The sequence below is a fragment of the Pinus tabuliformis genome, chromosome 5_1 (genome assembly GCF_031772625.1).
Source record: "Pinus tabuliformis cultivar Carrire ecotype Pingquan chromosome 5_1, CPIR1, whole genome shotgun sequence".
In the NCBI taxonomy this organism is placed as follows: domain Eukaryota; kingdom Viridiplantae; phylum Streptophyta; class Pinopsida; order Pinales; family Pinaceae; genus Pinus; species Pinus tabuliformis.
In genome coordinates, this window is record NC_142305.1 from 62601709 (window position 1) to 62626242 (window position 24534).

The 24534-nt window shown below is 39.3% G+C and overlaps 1 pseudogene; it reads left to right on the forward strand.

Moving 5' to 3' along the window:
* The first annotated feature begins 21782 nt into the window (after positions 1–21782).
* LOC149163461 (dolichyl-diphosphooligosaccharide--protein glycosyltransferase subunit 1A pseudogene) lies at positions 21783–22499 on the forward strand (annotated as a pseudogene).
* The last annotated feature ends 2035 nt before the right edge of the window (positions 22500–24534 follow it).

Sequence of the window (24534 nt, forward strand, 5' to 3'; positions counted from 1 at the left end):
GTGTTTTCAACCGCTTTTTTTACTTTTTCGGGTCAAAAGCACTATTTACGAAAAGTACTCCTCGATCGTAATGGTCGGGCGGTTCTTTCGAGCATTGTTTTATACTTTTTCGGGCTCGAGAGACACAACTGTACGAAAAAGGACCCCCCTAGAGTCTTCTTTTCTGCTGTCTTTTCAGGCTCTCTAAACAAGAAAAGACGCCGCGTTTTTCCTTTGTCAGGCTCATTAAACACTTGATGACATCGGACATTGTCAAAATGACACTCTTCAAGCATATGCTATCCCCGTCAAGCTTGTCATCCAAAAATAACCGGGGTACCTGCCAGAAATGGTGGGGAAAATGGAACTGTAATCATAGTCGTGTCGGCAGTATGTCGCTCTTGAACATGGCACTCTTCTGCTTCGTGTCTGGGTGGGACCATCTCATCTTGTTTTCACTGGCCTCCGTGGGTTTGGGTTATCCTATTCGACCTCTCATCTGCTCATTGCCATCATTACTATACCCTCTGCTCATTTGATGTCAAATACTGCCAAACCCGCTACAGTGCCGCCGATATGTTCAAGAGAAGTTGACCTCTGCAATAATACAACCTCATCTGCTATCTCACACAAATCATTTTTCCTCTGTCTCGCGTCGATGATGTGGGAATCATTATGGCCCACCTTCGATCAAGGTCACTTCCTGTCGACTTCAGCTCATTATCCGGGAAGGTGACTTAGAGACTCCTTTCGGGTGCCTTAGAGCCTGCATGCCTCAATGGCAGGTTCTTCGTGTTCGACACGAGGTTTACATCATTGGCCTTCGATCGAATGATTCCGTGGGTGTTTGACACCAGCTCATTGATTCACATGCCGCGGATTGTACCTATAGTACCTTGAGGGCCATTGTCATTATTGGTGGTACCTCTCGCGTCTGTTAACAGTTTTCATCATTGACTGGTAATCAGACGATGTTCATGCATGTTCGACTTCAACCGATATATTCACATGCTTGAACTTGTACTTTGTTCGGATCGGGACGGAGCGCAAGACCCTGGATCCTTGTCTGTTATGGTCCAGGTTGCGATTTTGTGGATGATCATTACATGACTCATTGATGGATGGCTGCGCCCATACCTGAGTCCTCATGGATGGCTGCGACCATACCTTATCATTATTATGGTCTCTTTAGCTGGGTGGCTGCGTCCATTCCACAGACCTTTTCGCATGTCTTTTAGATGGCTACGCCCATGCCTAGACTGCATGTATTTGATTATCAGAGATATTTCGGTCCTTCCTGGTGGTGTTCCAGTTCGGCGTGTGTTGTAAAGCATTTCACCCCTCCCACTCTCTCAGTCTTCATGCTTTAGGGGGCATCTGTTACACAGTAATTTGTCACTGCCTTCCTGTCAATCACCCTGTTGTGCCAATCACTAAGTTCATGCCTTCTGAACTGGCCCAGAAACCCATTTTTCTAAAGTTTTATTCATCAGCGCGTCTGTTTGCAAAATACCCGCGATGACTGGCGCTCCATAGTGTATTCCGTGCGCTGCCAGCTCGGAAGGACATCACTTTTCCGCGCTGGTCGCCAGCGCGCCTTTCCCGTGTTCTTCCACGCTGACATGACTGTCCCAGTTATGTAGACGCGGCGACATCGTGTCAGTTGCCTCATAATCCGCGCTGATCCAGTTTGGGCAAATTTGTTCAAACAGCCAGCCTTCCAGATCACTCCAGGCTTGGTTGTTAGCTTTGTGAATGTCGACTCCCTTCTATGGCATGTCTGTTCGACCCTTTGCAACCACTTCCCTTGAAGATAAGCTCATCCTTCCACCCTTTTAGGAGGCTCCTTCTCCTATATATACTTCCACCATTACCATGAGCAGCTAGTTAGACATAGCTTGGATTGTATAGAGCTTATAGTGCTCAGATTGCTGCCTATAGGTATTTGGTGTGCTAGGTGTGGAAGTGATTGATTGCTTAGGGAAGGTTGTTTTGTGTTGCTTGTGTGTGAGAGAGAGTTGTTTGTCTTGGGAGAATCATCCTCAAAGGTGAATGCTTGAGATACATGCTGACCGGCCCCTCCTGAGAAGTTTACCGACGTCAGAACATTTGGTTGTACTCTTCTCTATTCTGATTAATAATAGATGACTGCTATTATTGTTCCATTCTCATTTGTACTTGCAATGGTTAAATGTGAATTACATCTTTTCTGACCGATGTATGGTTGCTTTTACTAGATTTCACGCTTGCGTTTGTTTCCTCTTCGTGTGTGCAGGTATCTATTCGCAGAGATCGCGAGGGATCGTGACCAGCTGAAGCGAAGGAGCGAAGGCAGTATCCCTTCGTCAAACGACAGCGCTGGAATCCAAGTAGGTGCTCTCTTCCTCTTGTTTAATTGTAATTAGGAACATGCATAGCAGCATTGTTTGATTGTTGCTAGACCCTTGCTGGGCTAGTAGGGATCGCCTCTATCCGTAGAGGGGATTTACCTCTCCAACATATACAATAAAGCAATCAGAAAAAGGAGATTTCAGAGCATATTCTAAGTTATTCAGAAGGCCATCTGACCTGTTGTTCTTGATTTTCCACCAGGAAAAGCCATCCCCAAGTGGAGCCACTGTTATGCTCCTATACCAATAGGTATTATATTTCATGATTGACTTGATGAGCTCTATAATATGTTCATTCCTTTCCTTGTTGCAAAGGTTTTCCATATTATCAAAAAACCAAAAAAAAAATGTAAAGAGGGTATACCCTAAAAGAAAAATCAAAGGGTGAAAATAAATAAAATGGTCAAAAAAGTGAAAGAAATGAACCCCAAACAAAAATAGACCAGGAAAGTGTGCAAGTCCAAAATGCCGCTACTTTTTCATTTTATATATTAAGCATTGTGTGCTAATTGTTAACTCATGCCACAATTGATGAAGAGTCAAACAGCTTAAACTTGGCTCATTCATATTTGAATTTCATGTTTTAGAGATAGAGAATAAAATCTGACCAAACTGTTTAATCTTGGCAGATAAGTAGATAGGTAGAGTAAATAAAAAGGATCTCAAAAGTTTAATCTGAGCCCTTGGATGAAATAAGTGCAGACTTAGCTATACTTACTATGCTAAGAAAAGAAAAGTTGACTAGGGTTTACCAATCTAAGCGCACCCAAATAAAGAAGAAAAAATGCTAGGCCAAAGTAGGCAGGGTAGGTAGAATGGTGTCACAGAATGATACTTGTGATAGATTATGTCTCTAAATGTGTTAATCTTTATCTCTATCACAAGTGCAAGGTAGACATTATACTTGATGCAACTCAAGCAAGGCAAGGTTACATAACTAACTCCCCTTCATACTTTTCCCTAATCATTCACTAACTCCACCAAAAGTATTAAGATCTGTGCTTAATATCACTCATAAAACATTCAGTCCATTTCATAAAGTTTGCCTAAGTAAAAACCCTATTTTGCTTAGGAAGATGCACTATCTCACCTAAAAACCGCATTCCCACTTTAGCCTAAGTTTAAACATATGTAAAGTGTTTTGACTTGGCACTTTTCATTTCAATCTCATGTTAATTGCTAACACATATTATATAAATCCCGAAACATTTTAAACCTTTCCTGTATTATATAACTATATGAAAATCCCCAAGATTTACATATTCCCGCCCCGTTTGGATACGACCATAAACACCATTTAAACAAAGATTAATAGGTTTATTTGAAATCTATTAGTAACCTTCCCGTTGCACAACCATGAATTAATTAACCGTCCGGGTTTATTAATAACTGTCCCCTACCAATCACCGTGCCCCAAAAAAATTAATACTTTTATGAACACGCTGGGCCCGCTACGTTAAAATCCCACCATGTCTCACACCTGTCCACCGCCTGATCCCTGCCTGTCCATTCAATGATTGAAAATGATTTCACAACCCCCTTTGTGATCGCGCTTTAACTCACGATCATAAGGTGGTTTTCCACCCGTACCAAATCCACGTGTCACGCAGCCGATGTGCTCGCTCATCCTCCATCCAAAACCACCCAACCCCAAAAGTGGTGCGAACAAACTGCTTACTGCCCTCTGCTGACGTCAGTCTAATTCTACCTATGTCATCCGCCCAATGAAATCCAAAAAATCCCGCCAAACCTTCGTTTTGTCAAATAAAACCGATAAAATGTCATTTTTGCTATATTTTGCTGCATACCGCGCTCTTATGCAAGTAATGTCCTGCTCCAGTTTTTCAGCCGCCACCTGACTAGAAAGACTACAATGAAGAAGCTCTGTAGCCTATCAGCCAACCTGCTACTGTACGGTTTCCTTCTTTAACGCAGTCGGTGTTGCCATGAAGAGTTCCCAAACCATCTGTTGGTCTATTTTTCCTCAGAAGCCCTGAATTCCAATTTCAATATACAAAGAACTAAAGATAGAAACCCCTTTTTTTCGCCCCTCGACGCTCCTCACACCTGAGGAAACTTCAGAAGCATGAATTACTAGAGAAAAGTGGTGAGAAGACACGTTAGTAGTTTTGTAAATTTACCCTTGGTGAAATGTAAAAGTTGAGCTATTCACCAAAACGCAATGGACAGAGATGAACAGGGTAAGCAAGTCGAAGTGTATCAGACCAGGGTTAAAGAGCATCCGTAAATATAGGGTAGCTAGCATAGAGTGATTGAAGAAGACAGCTACAAGCAAAATCCTAGGGCCTGCCTCCAACACATTCAACAAAAATAGGACCAGCACAACATCAGTTTATCTTTTCCCTATTTTCAAGACTAGCTAATTCTATTTACTTGTAAAACTATTTTTAGTCAGCCTAGATGTTATCGGGAAAACTAGTGTTTATACAGAGCTTCTAGTCCCACTAAGGCTGGTATCTACCTTAGAAACAAACACACTAAAAACTGCTTTTGTTTTCCTTTATGAGAAATAGATAAGAGAAGAATAAGGAGACAAACCTCTGTCTTGCGCTTGGTTCCTTGCTTGATTCCTCTCTCTTCTGGTAGGTCTTCGCCACTCGCTTCCTTGTCTACCGAGCTTCAAAGAGTACCTGTAGAATCAAAGCAGCATAACACTATCCAAGAACATAGATCTATTATCATAAACAATATAGGATCAGATGTACATTGACCACACACATGCATAAATCATCAATCATACAAAAATGTGGAGGAAAACTTGAATAGCTTTATTGATAATCAAGAAAGAGAAAAGAGGATTACAACCAATTGTTCTAACCCAGCATCATCCTCTCAGCAAGAAAGCCCTTCTTCACCTCATGAAAATCTTAGATCACCCAACACTATGATATTGCACCAAGAAACCAACAGCACTTCCTTACAAGATACAAAATTCCAGCCTCTGGATCTCTGGGATGAGGGATCCATATATAGATGTCTGCAAGGGAGGTGAGTCAGATTTTGAGATTTGATTAGTGTCTTCTCTCTGATAGTTCTTGATTCCACTTGGAGATTGATGATCTCTTACTCATCCCTGGTCGAATTCAGGGAGGCAAGTGTCACAGGAGAGGTTTCTGGAAGATTCCATGCTCCTCCACCTTGTGGATTGACCCTGTCATTTGTCCCTTCTCGCCCATCTCACCCCATATAAGGGTTTTTTGACATGCATCAAACCTATTGTGTGTATTTAGGTGGGATGCAATGCACTTTGCCTATGGAGTAGGTGAAATGGTCCAGTTTTGACCAGTTCTGAGTAGTTTTTCATGGAGAACTTCTGGGAGATGCTGTAATCAGTTGACCTTGTTCTTTTAGGGGTTGGAACAAAACCTTTAGGGTCTTAGGAGCCCTCGGTTTATGGACATTTATGCTTGGGGTTGCAGTGCCCAAAAATGTCTATAACAATTGCCCCCTAAAGCATCAGGTCGTTAATATTTTGATGTCGGGTGAAATGCTTTATCATGAGGATTCAAAGTTTTTTCGAGCTGGAAGGCGACCTGTAATAAGATACAATACAATACATTATCTTCATATTATTTTCATGATCTAGCTGAGGCGGGCATTCCCATGCTCAGCTTTATAAATTCATTTTCGTGTACATAGGACAGACAATCATCTGAGTGTAGACTGATGATTCTGGTAGAGCCATCATCACTTAGATTGGATGATTATCTGTGCAGCAATGATGTACATTTGATGTCTTTATTCTCCTAAATATCTATCGCAGCCCGGATGGATGAAACTAGATCCAGGGTCTTCAATCTCATTCTATCTTCACTCAAAGTACAAGTCGATCCATGTAAGAGATGTTCTGGAGTCGAACATGGAAAGACATTGCCTAATTACCAGCCAATGATGTAAGCTATTAACAGGTGCAAGAGGAATCACTGATAATGATGATGACCCTCAAGGTACTGCAGTACAATTCACGTGGTGTGAATAAGGGACTTGGCGTCGAACACCACGCAAAATCTTTCGGTCGAAGACCATTGATGTAAACCTATCGCCAGAAGTGAGAAACTTGCCATTGAGGCATGCAAGCTTCAAAGTACTGAAAGGGTTGTTCCTAGATCGACTTCTTGGATAATGAGTTGATGTCGACAATAAGTGATCCGTCATAGGAGGGCCTTAGTGAATCCCACATCAATGACACGGAACGGAGCAAATGATTTTAATGGAGGTGAAAATGATCTAGTGATATAAGGTTCAGGGTGGCGGTCATGAAAGAATGGAGTGAAAATGTATTATAGTGGGTGAGACACAGGTGAATTCTCTGAGCGACTTCTCTTGAACATATCGACGACACTGACATGATGGATTGGTAGCACTAACCCCAAATTTGGATGGTGTGATGGAACCATGGTGATGTGACCAGTGAATGGAACAACCCAACCCGACTCGGATGCGGAGTGAAGTGTCATGTTCAAGAGCGAATTGCTACCAACAAAGTTTCTTCAAGTTTTCTTCCCAATTTTTTCCCAGTCATTGCTGACCAATACATCTTTATTCCTTCGGGCAAACCCATCGCTATGTTTTAATGAGCCTAGCGATAGTGAAACTCGTTCTAGTCTATTATGGACAAGTTTGTCGCTATTAGGTTTTAACGAGTTTAATGAAAAATATAACTCGGTCCTTTTCAATTTTAGAGAGTCTGAAAAGGGACATAAAGGAAACTCAAAAAATCCTTTTTCGTCATCTAATCCCTTAAGTCCGAAAAAGTAAAATAATACAAAAGGGATGAATTTTTGGTAATTTTAACGAGCCGAACAAAACAAGCGCTTGATATTTTTGTGTAATAATCCCTTAGGTCCATAAAGATTAAAATTTAAAGGAGGGATAGCACTCCCGGTCACTTTAACGAGCTGGAGAGGCCAATGGCTCAGCAATCTTTTCATATTTTACGAGTCAATTGAAAAGAGCTTAAAGGAGACTCGTTTTTTGAGGAACGAGTGATAAATTCGGGTAGCAGCTGATTCCAGGTAAGGTTTGGAATTTTCCAATCACGGTAGTGTCACAAGGATGGCTAACAGGATCACTCTTCGCAGCTGTTCCTCAGAAGGGTAAACAATCAAGTGGAGGTGAATGATCGGCCAATACGAAGTGGAGGCGATGATGAGAACATGACCAAGGCTTCAAAGGATGAAGTAATACATTCACAATGGTTATTTACCGGAAATTGGTTCATTTTTTAATGAGCATAAACACTGGTGGAAACACTTGCTCATTGCTTATGTTTATTTTTTAACGAGCTTGAATTCTGCGTTAAAACTACTTGATTAATCTAGTCACATAATAAGGATGTCCCATATATAAAAATGGAATTATTTCAAAGCTTTGCCCCGCATCCTTTCTTTATGCAAGTTAGGAAATGACCAATCCTACGAGTTTAAAGGGTTATAGGACCTATAAATTTAAAAAATAAATGGTCGCTCTTCGCTTACGCGCCAAAAGGTTTGCATTCCCCCAGGTATAGCAAAGTAGAGTTTCCAGGTTACCCCTCAATTTGTAGACAAAACATTTGTTTTATCGGGAAAGGCCTACCTTTTCAGGTTACCCCTCAATTTGCAGAAAAAATATTTGTTTTATCAGGATAGGCTTGCCTTAATAGAGGTATCTTATTCTGGTCTAATCCCATTTTCCAAAATGGATGGGTGTCAAGCCAGTCATATACTCTCCGCTGAAACCTACCCTATACCCAAGGTTTTCCTGTCGAAACAGGCCAGGGTACATGCCCCCTAGGTTTCAGTCATATCCTCTGAATCACTTGCACTCATCAGGAGGACAGACTGGGGATTGATGAGACATTCCTTGCGTGAAAAGACCATTCAGGGTTGGTATGTGACTATTTGTTATGTGTGAACTGGGAAATGAAAGCTGGTCTATGAGCTTGACCACTCTTCCTTCGTGCGGAAAACACATTACTCTAAAGAGTGAGGAGATAATGGCTCCCATGCAATAAATATAGTCTCGTCCAACGAGAATATTATAATCGAGGGGTTCTTTGACTACCATTACGTTCATGTGAACGGTTTTCCTTCTCAATGTTATCGGCACATCGGGAAGGATCCCTAACGGTCGACTGGTTCCTTTGTCAAAGCCTTTTAGATTTCTCATCTCAGGCAAAAGCGATGGTGAACCAAGCGCTTTCCAAGCAGTTGAGGAAAGAATACACACAGAAGCCCCTTCATCTATGATGGTACCAGCCATAACCGTTCTATATACTTGAGCAATGATTCAGAATGGTACACTAGCCAGTAAATGGGGTCTACCTAGTAGATTCCAATCAAAGGAAACAACCAGGTTGCTTGGAGGTGGGACCGAATAGATGGCCGGATATGACTCTGATGAACTTCCTTCCTACGGTAAAGGATGGTAGACTGCCCCCATGTTCAACGGAGTCTGTGCTTACGAAGAGAATTTGAACAGTGTCGTTCTTGTTCTCTTCGGTGACTGTATCATCTGAAGATGGACCTTCTGAAGGCAAGATCGGGTCAACTGCCGCCTCGACCTTTTGACTTTCGTCTGGTATGGATTCATGGTTTATCTTCAATGATAGACGCTTCGGCCGACCGCAAGGGCGTGTCAGCCGGATTTTCGACTGGTGACGAACTCGGCAAGAGTTTCTTGTATCCAGGAGGAAACCGTAACAGTGAAACCGGACGGTCGTCCAAAACTCTTTTAGCTTCATCTAAGAAGGGACAACGGTGGACGACGTGATCGCCTTCACACAATTTACAAGGAAATTTATATTTTCCTTTTTTCTAGGGGATTCACTTTCATTAGTTGACGGTGTATGCTCAACATGATTGTCAGAGGTTGATGACACCGAATTGTGCAAACAAGGAGACCAGTCCCTTAAGATCCGAGGGATGCAAGAAAAATCTCGATGATAGTGGTCTCATTTGCAAATGACACATGGCGATTTAGGCTTGGTCGGTGCAGTGTGTGGATTTTCGCTAGACGATGCTTGGTTGCCCCTTTTCACCTTTGGATCCTTATTCTTCTTCTCCTTCTTCTTCTCAGTTATTTGATTTTGGGCTTTACTAGCTTCATCAAGCGAAGAGGAAGGAGGAGAGGAAGAATTGGAAGAAGTAGAGGGTTGGGGGGTAACTCTAATATCATTTAGTTGTTGACTTGACTGTTCAGGAATCACGATATTCTGAACAACAGAAGTTGAGAAGAGCCATACGGGCATGCCGATTATCAATCCTGGAAGAGACAATGTGGCCATATGGGGTGCACCAACATCTCCCCAAGAGGAGAAGGGACTAGGATTTCCTCCAAGGGGAACTCCTTGGTTGGTGGACTCCATTTTTCTCAACTTAAGATCAACGTAGGAAAGGTGATGATTATTCCATTTAAAATAAATTTTAGATGCTTTGACACAACTTGTTTTTTTAATTTTTAAGAGTCAAGAAAAAACAAAATATGACTCTAGTCGCCTTCGATTTTTAATGAGCCTGAAGTGACAAGTGCTCAGATGGACCTTTTCTGTTAAGGAGTCTGAAAAGGAACGAAAGGGATTGCTCTTGAAATCTAGAGAGAGGGATTACCCAAACAATCGTAAAACTATAGCATACTTTTTACGATACGGCACTCAATCTTCCAGAATGCTATGTTTAGTGCATTACAATCGATAGGGCGGCAGACACAGCTTCCTATGGATAAAGGATAAAACCTATTGTGGTCTCCCAAAATGTACTCGACGGTATGTGGGAGCACAAGTCCGTACTGGCACTTATCGTCTCAAAGTGGAGGAACCACCCAACTAACAGTGAAAACAACGGTTACCAGGCTTTACGACGCCGTAATACATCTCTAGCCTAGACTTCTAGATGTTGTGCGTTAGGTTCCAAATCGTTTTTAGATTCATTAAATTTATTTTATAGTTTATCTTTCTTAAGAAATTTTCCTTTCAGGTTCACCGCGTGATGTAGATGTACAATTCCTAAAATGCAATCTAAGATGATAAACAGTCGTTTAATCTTCTTTTTGCAATGAAAATCCTAGCTACTAAGGAAAGAGAGATGGCGTTCTTTCAACAAAGAGCAGAGAGCACACACTATATGCACTATCCTAAATCGAACCAACAAATAGTCTAAATGCAAATTCACATGCATGTATTTGTTTTCATCCTTCTTAATGTGTGAATGATAAAAATAAAGCTAAGCGCAAATCTGAATTATTTTCAAAACCGACAATTACTAACAAGTTTCTTTTCAAAACAAACTGAGGACAATGACGACACTTTGATATTTGGAATTGAAAACTTGCTTTCGACACTTGGAAAAATACTAACTCAAATCAAATACAACAGTAACAGTGTAATCGACTATCAAGAACAATCAGATTCTCTTCTATGACTCAAAACAACACTTGCGACACTTTCAAATCAAGAAACGATAGTACAATTACGCTACTTCTTTGTAAAGGAGAACTGAAAATGACTCAAAAATACATAAAAACATTTACAGTTCTTTTCACAATGGAGGCAGAATAACAGCAAGGAATGGGGTTTCAAATAGAGGTGTACTGACTACAGGCAGCAAAACTCTTGAATAGAGCTGAAAAGAATGAACACAGAAACCAAAATTTAGGAACAAGGCCTTGTCTGATCAGTGCACCTATAACACAGTGAAACTGAAATGCAATGCACCTACTACACTTGGGAAGTGCGATGCATTTGAATTTCACGGAACAGACAGTCCGTTGGACCAAGGACGAGACTTTGATTAGGTTCTGGGTCACAGTTTGCAGTTCAGTTCAAGGATTTAGGCCGAGCAAGTGGTAATCAGTAAATCAATCACAGGGGTAGATATAAAGAAGTTACTAGAGCCACCACGAGGGCAATTAGAGAGCTCGTAAATCAATCATTTAATTCATAAACAAAACCCAGATATAGACTGAAGCAGCATTGATCTACTTTGCACTTGCATAGCAAATGCAGTTCGAAGGCTAGCTGGCTTGACTTCAAGCTCCGTCTGTAAATTTATAAAGTAAAAAAATGTAGATGAACAAACAATCTATTCGCTCCCCAGCAGAGTTGCCATTTTGTTATCAGGAAAACTAGTGTCTATACAGAGCTTCTAGTCCCACTAAGTCCGGTAGCTACCTTAGAAACAAACACACTAAAAACTGCTTTCGTTTTCCTTTATGAGAAATAGATAAGAGAAGAATAAGGAGACCAACCTCTGTCTTGCGCTTGGTTCCTTGCTTGATTCCTCTCTCTTCTGGTTGGTCTTTTCCAATCGCTTCCTTGTCTACCCAGCTTCAAAGAGTACCTATAGAATCAAAGCAGCATAACACTATCCAAGAACATAGATCTATTATCATAAACAATATAGGATCAGATGTACATTGACCACACAAATGCATAAATCATCAATCATACAAAAATGTGGAGGAAAACTTGAATAGATTTATTGATAATCAAGAAAGAGCAAAGAGGATTACAACCAATTGTTCTGACCCAGCATCATCCTCTCAGCAAGAAAGCCATTCTTCACCTCATGAAAAGCTTAGATCACCCAACACTATGATATTGCACCAAGAAACCAACATCACTTCCTTACAAGATACAAAATTCCAACCCCTGGATCTCTAGGATGAGTGATCCATATATAGATGTCTGCAAGGGAGGTGAGTCAGCTTTTGAGATTTGATTAGTGTCTTCTCTCTAATAGTTCTTCATTCCACTTGGAGATGGATGATCTCTTACTCATCCCTGGTCGAATTCAGAGAGGCAAGTGTCACAGGAGAGGTTTCTGGAAGATTCCATGCTCCTCCACCTTGTGGATTGACCCTGCCATTTGTCCCTTCTCGCCCATCGCACCCCATAGAAGGGTTTTTTGACATGCATTGCACCTACTATGTGTATTCAGGTGGGATGCAATGCACTTTGCCTATGGAGCAGGTGAAATGGTCCAGTTTTGACCAGTTCTGAGTAGTTTTTCATGGAGAACTTCTGGGAGATGCTATAATCAGTTGACCTTGTTCTTTTAGGGGTTGGAACAACACCTTTAGGGACTTAGGAGCCCTTAGTTTATGGACATTTATGCTTGGGGTTGTAGTGCCCAAAAATGTCTATAACACTAGATATTATCTCACTCGGTTATGAGATATTTGTTGTATAATTTTCTGCATAAATACCCCCTCAATTGGAGTATTGAAGTGTGGATTCCTAGACTTTGCTGTAATATTGAATATTTTGGAATAAAGTGTTGATTGGATCAACTGTTGCATGGCTTACCGGATGAAGAATTGAAGCAATGGACTTTTCACAGATTTCTTAAATCAAAATCTGGATCAATAAGTCATCTATACTTTGTGTTTTAAAGTTTTCTTTGTTTATTATATCATCTGTGTTTCAAAATCTGAATGATAAAGAAAAAAGATAAATTTCAGAATATGCTTGATTTCACTCTGTTTTCAGTCATCATTGTTCTTTGTGTTTTCTTCTGAATTAGGATAAGCAGTGAAATCTTAATTTCTCTTGTTTCCTAATTCTTTCATGTTGATTATTTGTTAAAGAATACTTAACTGATCCTTATCAGTAATCATCCAATTTCCCTCTTTAAATAGGCTGAAGGATTCTTAACTACCCTTCACCCAATTTGAGCCCATTCCATCTATTTCAATTCTTTATCAGTTCCATGTTTGACTACCTTGCTATGTGAAACCATCCTCTGTTAAGAAACCAAATCTAGTTAAGCCATCTTCCTTGACTCCATTAGCCCAATGGCCTGAACTACTCTATGTTACCTCTCTGCTCTATTGAACCTCACCACCCAAACTCAAACAAAACTCCTAAACTTCATAAATAGCTTAATACATTTAAAAACATAGCTAAATCATAAAGAGAAAGCCCTCTTTGGATACAAATTGGCTAGATTCTGTATCTAAAATATTGGTTTTTGGTTACCTCGGCCTCATTTCCCTTTCTTACAACTTTTGGGAAAACCTCAGTGATAACACTTCCCTTTTTCATATTTATCTTTATGAGGACATTTGGCAGCATAATGACTGACTCTGCCACAGGCAAAGCATTTGAAGGGTAGCTTACCTGTTACAGGGAAAAGTGTCTACTCAGAACTGCTTATCCCACTAAGGTGTGATAGCTACCTTAGAAACAAACAAAGTAAAGCTACTTTCGTTTTTCCTTTATGAAGTATAGATAGAGAGGAACAAAGAAGACCAACCTCTGTCTTGCGCTAATCTCCTCGTTCGATTCCTCTACTTCTTGATAGTCTTTCGCTACTTGTTCCCTTGCACGCCCAGCTTCAAAGAGTACCTGTAAGATCACAGTAGCATAGTACTATACAAGAACATGGATCTATAGTCATAGACAATCTAGGATCGGATGTAAATTGACCATACAAATGCAGCAAACATAAATGACACAAGAGTATGGAGGAAAACTTGAATAGCTCTTATTGATAAACAAGAAAGAGCCAAGGGGAGTTACAACCAGTTGTTCTGACCCAGCATCAACCTCTCAGCAAGGAAGCCCCTCTTCACCTCATACAAAGCTTAGATCACCCAACAATCTGATATTTTTCTCAAGAAACCAATAGCAATTCCTTACAATATGCAAAATTCCAGCCTCTAGATCTCTGGGATGAGGGATCCATATATAGATATCTGTAAGGGAGATGAGTCAGCTTGTGACTTGATTAGTGTCTTCCCTCTGATAGTTCTTTCTTCCACTTGGAGATTGAAGCTCTCTTACTCATCCTTGGTGGAATTCAGAGAGGCAAGTGTCACAGGAGAAGTTTCTGGAAGCTTCTATTGCCTCTCCACCTCGCGGAATGACACTGCCATTTGTCATTTCTCACCCATCGCACCCCATAGAAGGGCTTTTTGAAATGCAACGCACCCACACAGTGTGTTTAGGTGAGATGCAATGCACTTGGCCTGTGGAGCAGCTGAAATGATCCTGTTTTGACCAATTCTGAGCAGTTTTTCATGGAGAACTTCTGGGAGAAGCTATAATCAGTTGACCTTGTTCCTTTAGGGGTTAGAAAAACACTTTTAGGGACTTAGGAGCCCTTGTTTTATGGACATTTCATGCTTGGGGTTGTAGTGCCCAAAAATGTCTATAACATTACCTCTAAATCTTCTAGAACCCCGTTGAAGCTTCTTGACAAATTTTACCTCATCTTCTTCTTCTAAAATATGTCTTGATTCATTGTGTTCTTCCTTTTCTTTTGCTAAAGCTTTAAATGCGACTTCTCTCATATCTGATGGTCCTCATTTTCTCTTTTCAAAGGCAGTTAAGATTCCATGAATCTGTGTCATAGTGATAATCTACAAATCCTATTTTTCTTCTATGGCGGACACTTTTGATTCAAATTTAGCAGACAAGGAACTCAAAAATTTCTCAACAAAGGTAACTTCCTTTATTTCTTCACCCAAATTCTTCATACAATTAACAACCTCATCTATACGTAAGAATTAACTAGCTATACTTTCATCATTGTGCATCTTAAGAGTTTCATACTAAATTCTAATAGTTTGAAGCTTAGAACATTTTACCTGAGAGTCTCCTTCGTAGCTCAGAATGATTTTGTCCCATATTTCTTTGGTTGTTTTGAGCTACATGACTTTGACAAATTCTGATTGTGACAGACTTCCCAATAAAGTATTGACAGCTCTAACATTTCTTTCATATTTCCTTTTACCTTTCGTATCTGTAGGAATTGCTGTTAGAAATGTATATCCTCCTTCCACAATTTCCCAGACATCCATTCCAAGTGATTGTAGATAGGTTGTGGTTTTTATTTTCCAATAAACAAAATTGCTCCCATCAAATATTGTCGGTCTGATGGATCCCATGCTTTCTTGGTTACTCATGATGATGGATCTCCCTTCAAGTGATCAAGCTTCTTATGAACGACCTGCTCTGATACCAATTGTTGGAAATAATACTGAGAGGGGGGTGAATTAGTATTATCAGATCTATAATTTTATTTCCCAAACAGATTTATATATGCTACTTCAGTGAAATGAACTAGTGTGTACATGCGACTGTACTTAAAGAAACCAACGTATATGTAGAGAAATTTTGATTTAGAAAATTTATCATATATTGAGCTTAAACCAGTATATCAGAGATTTATTAGACAGTGTAGTAAAAGAAGAATAAAGCATGACAAATAAGAAACACACATGAACACCAAGATATAAGGTGGAAACTCAGTGTGGGTAAAAACCACCTACTGCCATCTTCTCTGTCTTCTTTTTAATAATAAGAAAATCTATTTACAATCTTGTAATGGTGTAAACTCATACCAATATGCAGGCACCCACTTGCATAAGGCTACAACCTTCTCTCATTTTCCAGCTACTACTGGAAGGGAGCTACAACCCCTTAACTCTTATACTAGCCAATATGTTTACTAGTACGTAGGTGCTAGCCTGCAGATAACTCCACCCTTTGACTAGGGACCACGTTTCATGAAATTTCAAACTAGATACTCCTGGAACACAACACCACAATTTGAAGGCCACGTTTCATTCAATTTTCATACTGGACCCATTAACAACATTGAAACCTAGAAAATCATAACTGCAATACAACCATCAAATACATTTGTATCAATCAATCACTGAAACTCAACCATCACTTTTTGAATCAACCACAACTGAATCAATCAATCACTAGACAACCCATCATCACTGAAGCAAATTACAATCAATCAATCTGATCATTCCAAACACTGTCACCAGAATATAGTCACCGAAACACAAAGTAGAACTCATAACTCTACAACAACAAACAGAAACAACTAAAACTTTAAACATCATACTTCATAAGGTATACACTACTTCCATGTGTCAAACCAGCATGTATACGCACTTTTATCAAAGGGAACCAATGTACAGATCTGCAAATTCAAATTTATGATATATATGCTACTTTGATATGCAGTGCAAGCATGTATATGATCTTTTACTAAAGCGAACCTGCGTACAGATCTGTAAATGTTAACTTAAAACATCACAACTATTCCAGACTTCAGTCATACCCAGATCATCACATTTACAGAATAAAACATGCGTTAGTATTCAGATCTAGACTGTTCAAGATCAAACCACATAATGATAATACTCTTAAGCCTTTATGATCCTGGTCCATCAACCTTCATCAGCCATATAGGTGAATCCTTAGATCAGATCAAGCCAACCATCAAAAACTCATTAACCTGCATATTTGACCAACACTTCATAATATATTCAAATCCTTGCACACCATTGGCCTAATGATCTTCTCCTCCATATATAGTTTTAGGCCTTTCTCAATACCATGTCCAAAACTACTTAGGACCAATACCTTGGACCAAAACTTTTGGGTTTCCAAGATATACGTGTTTTTCCTTCTGTGAGAGTGCGTGTGTGCGTATACGCTCCTTTTGTTCAGTAACTCTGCTTGTATACACAACTTGGACAAGGTTAACCTGTGTATACCTCTCTTTATTTATTCTTTGGAGTCTTATCTGTAATTATTTATTGTTGGCCTACTGTACCATGATCTTTCATCTAAGTGGGTTTCCATCAACGACAACACCTGTATCATAATGCCAACAATCTCCCCCTTTGGACTTGATGGAAACTACAACACCATGTCACTCTCCCCCTTTGACATCAAGGGAAAAGGGTGGACCAAGATATTTTCTCCCTTTGACATACATTATGTTGTTCATTCTCACCCTTAGTACATGTTGAATTTTATGATTGAGTGCTCCTTTTGTACATATTGAGATGCACTGAAACCGTCCATGCTCCCCCTGAGCACAAGTAGAGTCCTAGACAAATGGTATAAATATCTAAAGCCATAGCTAGACTCAACAACCATAATGCCAACAATGTTGAATGTACATGAAGGCTAATGCTCCCCCTGAACCTGTGCTACCTGTGCATTGTTAACAGGTCAATGATCAAGGAATCTTTGTTAGTCAGATAAAAATTAATGAACAAAGCATATTGATAGACATTAATCATCAATATCAGTCAGAGCACCCATATCATAGCCTACCCCATTGTTTTTATTGTATGAAAAGCATATATGCTCCTTCACCCATAGAAACACGCATGTGTACGTGACTATACTCCATGAAACGTGCGTATAATAATCTGTCTCTGAAAAATTGGATTTAACAACAGGATGATGTAGTAACTACTCCCAGCTTTTGTCTGAGATATTCAAATGTCTCTCTGGGCAATGGTTTAGTGAATATATCAGCACCCTATTGTTTGGAGGGAACATACTCCAATTTGACCTTTTGTTCAAGCCCTTGTTCACATAGAAAATAGTATTTGATGGGTATGTGCTTGGTCTTGGAGTGCATGAATAGATTCTTTGAAATACTGATGGCACTTGTATTATAAAACATAATGGAGATGGGTGGAGTACATGTGATCTGAATACCTTGCAAGGTTTTCATCATCCAAAGTAGTTGTGTGCAACAAGATGCAACAACAACATATTCTACTTCAGTTGTAGATAAAGCAATTGAACTTTATTTCTTGCTGAACCAAGACACTAACCTAGAACCCATATAGAATGCACCACCACTAGTGGTTTTTGTCATCAACACTTCCTGCCCAATCTGCATCTGTATATTTATGAAGAGTAAGATCTGTATCTCTATGATACCATAAACTAGAGTTCTGAGTTCCTTGAATATATTTGAAAATTATTTTGACTGCCTGAAGGTGTGATTCCTTTGGATTTGTTTGGAATAATCCAACTATTCCAACTGCATGCATGATGTCAGGTCGGGTACTTGTTAGATAAAGCAGACTGCCAATCATGGATCTGTAAGTTGGTTGATGTACTTCTGCTAATTCATCATTTGAGCTGAGACTTCATACTATTACCATTGGGGTACATACATGTTTAGAATCTTCCATGACGTACCTTTTGAAGATCTATTTGAGATATTTGGTTTGTGAAAGAAAAATACCATCTTTATTTTGTTGAACTTATAGACCAAGAAAATAGGTAAGTTCACCAAGTGAGGACATGTCAAATTCTTGTTGCATTACTGAACCAAAATTCTGACTCATGGATTCTTCATTGCTACCAAAAATGATATCATCAACATAAACAACAATAATTAGCAACTTATCAGTTTCAATCTCTGTATATAAATTGCTATCTGTTGAACCTTTTGTAAAACCTTGTTGGTGTAGATATTTGTCAAGGTGGTAATACCATGCCCTTGGAGCCTGTTTTAGACCATAGAGAGCCTTTTTGAGTCTTCATACATGTTTTGCATCATTTCCAAGAATTAATCCTTCTGGTTGTTCAATATAAACTTTTTCTTCTAAATCTCCATTAAGGAAAGTAGATTTTACATTCATTTGGTACTTTGAATTTATGAAAGCTAGAAAAAGCAGGAAACATCCTTATGGCTTCAACTCTAGCAAAAGGTGCAAAAGTTTCTTCAAAATATATACCTTCTTATTGAGCATACCCTTTACAAACAAGTATGCCATTGTTTCTAATGACTTCTCCATTTTCATTCAGCTTGTTTTTGAATATCCATTTAGTTCCTATAATATTTTTATCATGACGTCTAGGAACTAATTCCTAAGTTTTATTCTTTTCAATTTGCTCAAGTTCTTCATTCATGGCATTGACACAACATCCATCTTTGCATGCTTCATTTACATTTTGAGGTTCAGTGGAGAATAGTAATAATAGATAGCTTGAGGTTTCTCTAATAGTTCTTCTTGTATGTACACCTGCCTCATTTTCCCCTAAAATTTGAGTTTCTGGATGATTTTTCTGAACATACCTGGACGGGGTTTTTTCTTCTACTGTTATCTCTTCTTCTGGTGCTTCATTGGTTTCTTCTCATTATCACTGTGATTTTATGTGGGAAAATAATCCCCATCTTCTTCATTGTCATAATCCTCTGCTTTTATCTATTTTTTAATTTTTGCATGCTTCATCAACTACAACATCAATACTTTCAACAATTTTCCCAAGTTTTTAATTATAACATTTATATCCTTTACTTCAGGAAGAGTAACCAAGAAGAATACCTTCATCTGCTCTGGGCTCAAACTTACCAAGTTTTTCATCAGTCCTTCTGATATAACATTTGCTTCTAATAACTTTAAAGTATTTTACAGTAGGAGTCTTACCATTCCAAAGTTCATGTGGAGTTTGAGTGCTATTTACCTGAACATTTTCTTGGTTGAGAATAGTTACGGTGGTGAATGTAGCTTCACCCCAGAAGGTTGCAGGAATTCTAGATTCATCTATCATAGCTCGAGCCATTTGTTGAACAATTTTGTTCATTCATTCTACCACTCCATTTTGTCGAGGAGACCTTGCGGTGGAGAATTTCCTTTTTATTCCATGTTGTTCACAAAAATCAAAGAATTCATCTGAGGTAAATTCCCCTCCTCGATCAGATCTTAGGCATTTAATTTTTCAATTTGATTCATTTTGAACCAAAGTGTTGAAGGCTTGGAACTTTTCAAATGCTTCATATTTATGCTTTAGAAGACCTATCCAACACGTTCTGGAAAAATCATTAATGAACAAAATAAATTATTCTTCTCCACGAGGTGACTTTGTCCTTAATGGTCCACATAAATCAGTATGGACAAGTTCAAGAGGCTTACTAACTGACCCTTCTTTTTCAATGAAGTGAGATCTGGTTTTCTTACCAATTTGACATGGTTTTCATATTGTATTTTTAGGGTTGTTGATATCTGGTAGATCGCGAACAACCTTGAATCTGCATGCTTTTCTTATTTGAGAAAAGCTTAGATTTCCCAATATTCTATGCCTCAGTAAGTTTTCATCATTTTTGCTTAGATAGCATTGTTGTTGTCCTCCCTTGAGTATGTATAAATTTTTTGGAGTTATTGTACCTTTGATCATGGTCTCTCCTGTATGAAGTTCAAGAATAACACATCCATTTGATCAAAACACCACTTCATTTCCTTGATCACACATTTGACTCACACTCAATAGGTTATGCTTTAAACCATTTATATACATAACATTTCTAGATTTAACCTTTTCTTTCAAGAAAACAGAACCTTTACCTTTTATGACAGGACGAGAGTCATTTCCAAATGAGACATTCTCTTCCTTTTCTAAGGCATTATATGAGTGAAGTTTTTGTTTGTCACCTATTGTTATCACTGAAAATGCTGTTGCTAAAAATTTTTTAGCCTAGCTTAAAGACAGGGTGTTTTCGTAGCGCCTGAATTCTTTTTTAGCAGTTTCGCAGCGCTACATGTTTAGGTGTTTTCGTAGCGTGCTACGAAATTGGGAATTTGTTTGAGTTTTCAGTGGAGGCCCAAATCCTAGCATGCCTATTGTACAGAGTTTTGCTTCCCTCCAGAAATGCAGATGAGAGCAGTGACAGCGTTCTCAAGAAAAAAGTGCATTCAGCTCGTTTGTAGCAACACAGATTTGCTCAGTGTTCTCCCTGAGGCTAATACCTTGAAGATCTTTTCCTGGGACAATCGCTTTTCTCGAGTAAATGAAGTCCTTCTAATCCCAACTCAGGTTAATTATGTTGGAAAAGTAGCAAATATATATGAAGCTGGTTATCGACTAAGTGGTGGTGCATATATCATCTTCAAGTACATTGGAAATTCATGGTTGTGGGATCATGTTCGTGTCGGTGATGAGTTTTTGACAAATGAAATGTATTTGCATTTAAATATGCGCCTCATGTTCTAATCTTTGTGTATTGACCGAATACAAGGAACCAAATGAGATGTTGAGATTTCATAAACATTACCAGCTGTTTGTGAGTTAGTTCCTCCACCGACACCTGGTTGACATTTGTTTTTCTTTGCCAGAAAAGGGGTTTTAGAAACGAGAGCGTATTATTTGAATGTAGGGCATCACAAGTTTGGGATTCTGTTCCAGTTGCAGATTCATTTTTCTCCCAGAGAAAATATGGGGATTGTGAAATTCGCAATCGGGGATGCTGCAATAACGTTTCTATGGGTGTTTGGCGCATCATGCCTGGGAGCAGGGATTTTGGTATTAGCCTCGTATTTAGGTGTGCAGGGGGGCATAACTCTGTTTATAACCCTCTCCCTGTTGTTTCTACTTGTGTTTGTGTTCTCCTTTCTAGGAGAGGTCATGGGTGGAGCAACTTGGAATCCCACTGCCTTAGCTGCCACTTTTGCTTTGGGCGCTGGCAAGGATAACTTGATAAGTTTGTCCATTCGATTCCCTGCCCAGGTAGCTGGAGCTGTTGGCGGGGCCTTAGCAATCATGGAGCTCATGCCTGCATCGCACAAACACATGCTTGGAGGCCCTTCGCTAAAGGTTGATTTGCATAAAGGAGCGATTGCAGAAGGATAATGGCAATGGCGATTCATGGAGTGATCCCGTCAAATCTCAAGCATTCAGTGTTTGCATGTGTAGCGCTCTTGACAATATGCCATCTATGTCTGGCAGCACCATCATCGGAATGGTTGCTCCTAAAGGTGGATACAGAACTTAAATATGGTTCATATGAGAATCTTGCTGCGTTTTCATTTTCACCCTTTATTGTTCACTTTGAAGATAACCAACCATTTGCAGTTGACGAGGAGCTGGTGCGAGAAATAGAAATTTCACATTGGGGAAATGTTCAGATAACTGAAAATTATCATCTTTTTCATGGTGATGCTCGAATCAAAGGTGGCTTTTCAAGGATTCAACACCAAGCAAAACCCAATGCTACAGGTGAATCATCTTTTAAGAGTCTAGTGGCAGGACTGCTACCTCGAGCACATTCGGTTTATTACCGAGATGAAATTGGGAATATTTCTTCCTCACATTTGAACGCCGACTTTAGAAAAGCAGAACTGGAGATTGAACCTCGATATCCTATGTTTGGAGGCTGGCAAGCCACTTGTACAATAGGCTACGGCTTATCTCTACAAGATTTTCTCTTCCAAGCAGTTGATGGCAGGCGTTATCTTAATATTGTTTTTGTATCTTCATTCAGTGTTGTGGTCATTGATAAACTTATTGTGAAGGTTGCACTGCCAGAAGGATCTAAAGATCCTGATGCTTCTGTTCCCTTTTCTACAGATTGACATATATAATATCTATGCACCTCGTTGTTTAGAGAACTCGAGTTCAGGAGTAAAGACGAGAGACAAGCTTACAGTTTCACAAAGTAAGGTCTCGAGGAGGGTATTGGGTTTCCTATACGGTGGATATGACCCCTGTTTTGAACTATACACAAATGAATATTTCAATAGGCCTGATGTTCAAGAAGCTCTTCACGCAAATGTTAGAAAGATTCCTTTCTAATGGGCAGTCTGCAACAATTCTGTGTTCAATGCATATAATTACACAATATTCTCAATTCTTCCAATCTACATAAAACTTATCAAAAGTGGTCTAAAGATTTGGGTTTACAGTGGAGATATTGATGGGAGAGTACCTGTAACTGCCACGAAAGATAACATCAATGCATTACATTTGCCCATAAAGCAACAATGGCATCCGTGGTTCCATGACAGACAAGTAGCAGGATGGTTTATACAATACCAAGGATTAACATATCTGACATTTAGAGGAACAGGGCACGCAGTTCCCTTAGACAAATGTAGCGAAACATTGATTGTGAATTTTTGTGCCCTGTTTGTTCCATAAAGTGTGATCTATTTCCTTTTTGGAAGATAAGATTAGAAAATGCATCTGACACAGGAACACAGTGATACATGCAAATGAAGCTGCATAGATGAACATTGGAAATGCAGGGGTGGTTGCACAGGAAAGAGACATGAATGTTTTCGGTCCATTAATATCTTCAGTTTCCTGGTGTTGAAGGTTTTGCTTTCTATGTTTGTTGCAAGACTTTAAATTATGCAGCGGGTAGCCTTGTAAAGGTTTTGTAAGGTGTTCTAACCTAATTGATCTGGAATGTATTCCATATCAATAGTGTTTGTTAAAGACTATGAGCACATCTTGCAGAGGCACATTTATGCCTTGTTTAGTGATCTTTGGAAAATGGGTTCTGTAAGAATAAGGATTCCCACTTAAAGCTGATGTGCTCGATTCAGATTATAGAATGTGCCATTGTTTTGTGCACTTAAGGAATCAGAAATGGAAACAATTTCAGATGGCAGAGCCAAACATGAGTTTGATTTAGATTTCAATTCAACACATAAGGAAGCAGGTATTGTAACAACAAGACAGTTACATGAGAAGGATGGTCAGTGTTCGGACCTTGCTGATGTTGAAGCTACACACTGGCAATCATTTAGCTATGAGAGGAAGACTATGTTTTTTAAAATCACACAGCAGTTTCGTAGCGCGCTACGAAACTGCTGTAGGTGATGATTTTAAGCGAAGAGCAGCTATTGTGATACTGTGAGCGGGAGTTGAGGAAGAGAAACACCTGTCTATCAATACCACCTACAGCACATCAGAAACATGGCAGTGTTCCATACCTGGGGTTATTAAAAGAGCTGGGACATGTTGCTGAACTTTCGAAGGATGGTGGGAGACAGGGACCTTAAAAATAGGTGTTTTGATCCTGATGATAAATGATCCATCAGCGCTAACAGGTATCCAAAGTTAGCGTTCCTTGCATCTTTAGCTCAGCCATCTCAGCCTAACTGAACGAGGACAGCTGTCAAGGATCCAAGAAGAATCAAGCATACGAGGGGAATGGAATTAGTGTTTTAGTTTGATTAGGATTTTGTGTAATTACAGCTCAGCATGTTTGTAATTAATGAATTAGTTAAATAGCATGTAGGAGTAGTTAATAGGGCCTTCGAGCTCGCTCTAGAGAGGGAAGAATGTATTCCTATAAATGGATCAAATTAGGATGTAATAGGGGTTGGAGATTTTATACAAAAACAGAGTTTTATTTGGGCCAATGTAAAAGACTTATTACAGTAATAGTAAAACAGCTGTTGTTTCTTCTCAAGATTCTCAATAGATTATATTGTTCAAATGTAATGGTGGTTTATTCTCTTAATGTTCTTTTACAGCCTTGTTACAGCATAATCACTCAGAATTCATGTTTAATGCTCTGACTTCCTGTATGCTTGGCAAGCTGTGGTTTATGTAAAGTATGTTTGAACATCTAATGTAAAGAGCCTTGACTTCCATGAA